This window comes from Triturus cristatus, chromosome 11 (genome assembly GCF_964204655.1).
Source record: "Triturus cristatus chromosome 11, aTriCri1.1, whole genome shotgun sequence".
Classification (NCBI taxonomy): domain Eukaryota; kingdom Metazoa; phylum Chordata; class Amphibia; order Caudata; family Salamandridae; genus Triturus; species Triturus cristatus.
In genome coordinates, this window is record NC_140594.1 from 133,460,465 (window position 1) to 133,463,987 (window position 3,523).

The window sequence follows — 3,523 nt, forward strand, 5'->3', positions numbered from 1 at the left end:
CAGGCGTTCGACGCCTTGAAAACCGCCATGTGCACCGCCCCAGTACTCAAGGCCCCCGACTACTCCCAAGAGTTTGTGGTCCAGACCGACGCATCCGAACACGGCATCGGAGCCGTCCTCTCGCAGTTCAACGACAAGGGCATAGATCAGCCCATAGCCTTCATCAGCCGAAGGCTGCTGCCTCGAGAACAACGTTGGAGTACCATAGAACGAGAGACCTTCGCCGTAGTCTGGGCCCTTAAGAAACTACGGCCCTATTTGTTCGGAACCCACTTCCGAGTGCAGACGGACCACCGGCCCTTGCGGTGGCTGATGCAGATGAGGGGAGAGAACCCCAAGCTATTACGATGGTCAATCTCCCCCCAAGGGATGGACTTCACTGTCGAGCATCGCCCCGGGACGGATCATGACAACGCCGACGGCCTGTCCCGGTTCTTCCGCTTCGGCGAGGAGAACCCCCCAGTGGATGGGTAGTTCTCCACGCCTTTCAGCTGGGGGGGACGCGTGTGAGACCGGCCTCACGGCGTATGCCCTCCCGATCATCCAGCCAACCTGCAACCACCCCCAAGACACGGCATCTCCGACTCCGGCCGCACCAGCCACACAGACCCGAGGGCCGGCCAGAGTCCCCGACAGACTCGACACCCTACCACGCATGTCCGACCGAGGGAGCGGGAACCCCCGAGCCAGACCAAGAGACGCCAGCCCAGTCACACCTCGGATCGCCTTCCCCCGGGAGGACTCGATCGGCCACCAGGCCCCTGGGGAGCAGGCGCCTCGCCTGCCGAGCGTCTGGGGACCCTCCCAGACCCACCTGAAAAGACCAAAGAAACGAGCGGCAGGAAATCCCGCCGAACCCCCTCAGTCACCAAAGACCCCTCTCTGCGAGGACTCCGGACTTCAAAGGGCAGGGGGAGTATAATAGGGGGTGCCGGAGGAACAAGGGGAGAGAAGACCTGGAACCATCGAAGCCTGCTGACGCTGTCGCGGCTCCCGAATACCGAACCACCTGGGCCTGCTGAGTGACTCGCGGCCCCCAGCCATTGAACCATCTGAGCCCTGCTGACGAGATCGCGGCTCCCGAACTCCGAACCACCTGGGCCTGCTGAGTGACTCGCGGCCCCCAGCCATTGAACCATCTGAGCCCTGCTGACGAGATCGCGGCTCCCGAACTCCGAACCACCTGGGCCTGCTGAGTGACTCGCGGCCCCCAGCCATTGAACCATCTGAGCCCTGCTGACGAGATCGCGGCTCCCGAACTCCGACTACCTGTGCCTGCTGAGTGACTCGCGGCGCTCCCCTCGAGGACGAATTGGCAAGAGATCGCCCAGAGAAACAACACCCTCCAGCTCGAGGATTGTGAGCTATCCGCAGGGTACTTTGCAGAGACACTACCTTCAAAGACTGTCCCGCTACCCCCAGTCCCCTACCACCGATTTGTAGTATCTTGTGCCGCTGATGTACTACTTACTCCTTGGATCATAAAGATCCCTTGAAACCTTCGATAAAAGAACCTATCGTCCTACAAAGAATACATGTGGTGTCCCTCTGTTCGTAGTGTGAGCTCAGGGGGTGCGCGCCTGGTTCGGCCTGCTTGGGAGAGGTGGGTCACAGGGGTGGGCAAGACGTGTACCGAACCCCCCTCCGGCGAACGCCTTTCCAACAATTCATAATCATGTACTGATGACATCCCACATAGAGAGGGATGAAGGGAGGTGCCAAAGGAGGCTGTATAGTGAAATCTGCTAATTAGCATACGGAATCCCAGAGCCCAACGGGCACTTACCTGTAGAAGCAACAGAAGATAGAGTAGTACATATCATGTCTGGCTTTTGACTCGAGTGATAGAAAACATAGAAAGTATGCTTGCATATCTCTCTGATCGGTGCACGTTTCAAATTTGTCTCCCTGTAACAGACAAAAGTGTCACCGTTGTGGGACTGCTCATATTGCCTAGCTGATGTTATCTTTGTGCAGTGGCAGTATCGTAGCCAATGAGGTTTATCCGATGCGTGATTATTGCTTATTGAAAACTTTACCCAATACCCCGCCATGTCAACTTGAAAAATAGTTGATATTGGCAATTTTTGATAGTCTCTATGGAGGCTGGATCAATTGTGTCAAAAGAAGATTGATTATACATCATTATAGTTATTTAGTAAGCAAAGAGGTGTAGATATTTTTCATAGAATGTCAATACTCATTGGTCAATATGTTTTTTTAACAACTGTTTTATTTCAACTAAAGTGTTTCTCATACCTGTGGAAAAGGGTCCTCTTAATCAATAGGTAAGGTACACGTATTAAACTTTGTGATCTAATTGTCTTGGAAGCTGCACAGTGTCCAAAGCTTCAGACATTCATTCAGCATCTCTCTAAGTAGCCGAGCTAATGTGCTATTTTGTCGGCTATTGAGTGAATAGCTGAGATTGTACACTCCTTTGTCGGCAGACTGATATGTATCCTTTTACAAGAAAGGCATCTTGTATCTGGGTGAACAAAGAGGTGCCAAAGTGAACTCTTGTAATATTCTAGAATAGTACTCCTTTGGTTGCTCTGCTTGCATTTAGGTACAATAACTCGTTTTGGGAGGAGCCAGATGGGGCTTAGGAGTATATGTGTTTGCATACAGAATCATGTACTGATGACATCACACATAGAGAGGGATGAAGGGAGGTGCCAAAGGAGGCTGTATAGTGAAATCTGCTAATTAGCATATGGAATCCCAGAGCCCAATGGGCACTTATCTGCAGAACCAACAGAAGATAAAGTAGTCCACCTGATGTCTGGCTTTTGACCTGAGTGATAGAAAACATAGAAAGTATGCTTGCATATCTCTCTGATCAGTGCATATGTTCCAACTTTGTCTCCCTGTAAGAGACAAAAGTGTCACGATTGTGGGACTGCTCATATTGCCAATTGGAAGTTATCTTTGAATAGTGGCAGTATTGTAACCAATGCGGTGTATCCGAGGTGTGATTGTTGCTTATTCAAAACTTTGCGCAATACCTAGTCTTCTCAACTTGAACAACAGTTGTTGTTGGTAATTTAAGATAATCTTTACGGAGGCTAGATCAATTGTGTCAAAAAATGATTGATTATACATCAATGTATTTATTCAGTAAGAAAAAAGGTGTAGATAATTTTCATAGAATATCAATACTCTTTGCTCGATATGTTTTACATTAACTGTTTCATTTCAACCAACGTGTTTTTTATATGCGTAAAAGAGGGTCCGCTTAATCATTAGGTAAGGTACACATATTAAACTTTGGGTGCTAATTGATTTAGAAGCTGCGCAGTGTCCGAAGATTCAGACATTTATTCAGCATCTCTCTAGGTTTTAGATCAAATGTACTATTGTGAGAAAGTGGCTCTGTATATACTGTTCCAAAATAGGTACAGGGTGTACAGAGTCCACAGTCCCCAGAGGTTTGGCAGAGGCTAAAGTTAGAAATAACCTTAGTCTCTAAAGTGGTAGCTTGGTCGAGCAGTAAGGCAGTATCAGAGGACAGTGTAAAGCA

General features: G+C 49.5%; 2 non-coding genes across 2 annotated transcripts; both read left to right on the forward strand.

The window, feature by feature from the left end:
• Nucleotides 1-1,965: 1,965 nt before the first annotated feature.
• On the forward strand, nt 1,966-2,106 carry LOC146783643 (U4 spliceosomal RNA). The gene has a single exon (XR_014971118.1). It is a non-coding gene; the product is annotated as a U4 spliceosomal RNA (small nuclear RNA).
• An 821-nt stretch (nt 2,107-2,927) lies between these two features.
• LOC146783644 (U4 spliceosomal RNA) lies at nt 2,928-3,068 on the forward strand. Its single transcript, XR_014971227.1, has one exon. It is a non-coding gene; the product is annotated as a U4 spliceosomal RNA (small nuclear RNA).
• Nucleotides 3,069-3,523: the final 455 nt, after the last annotated feature.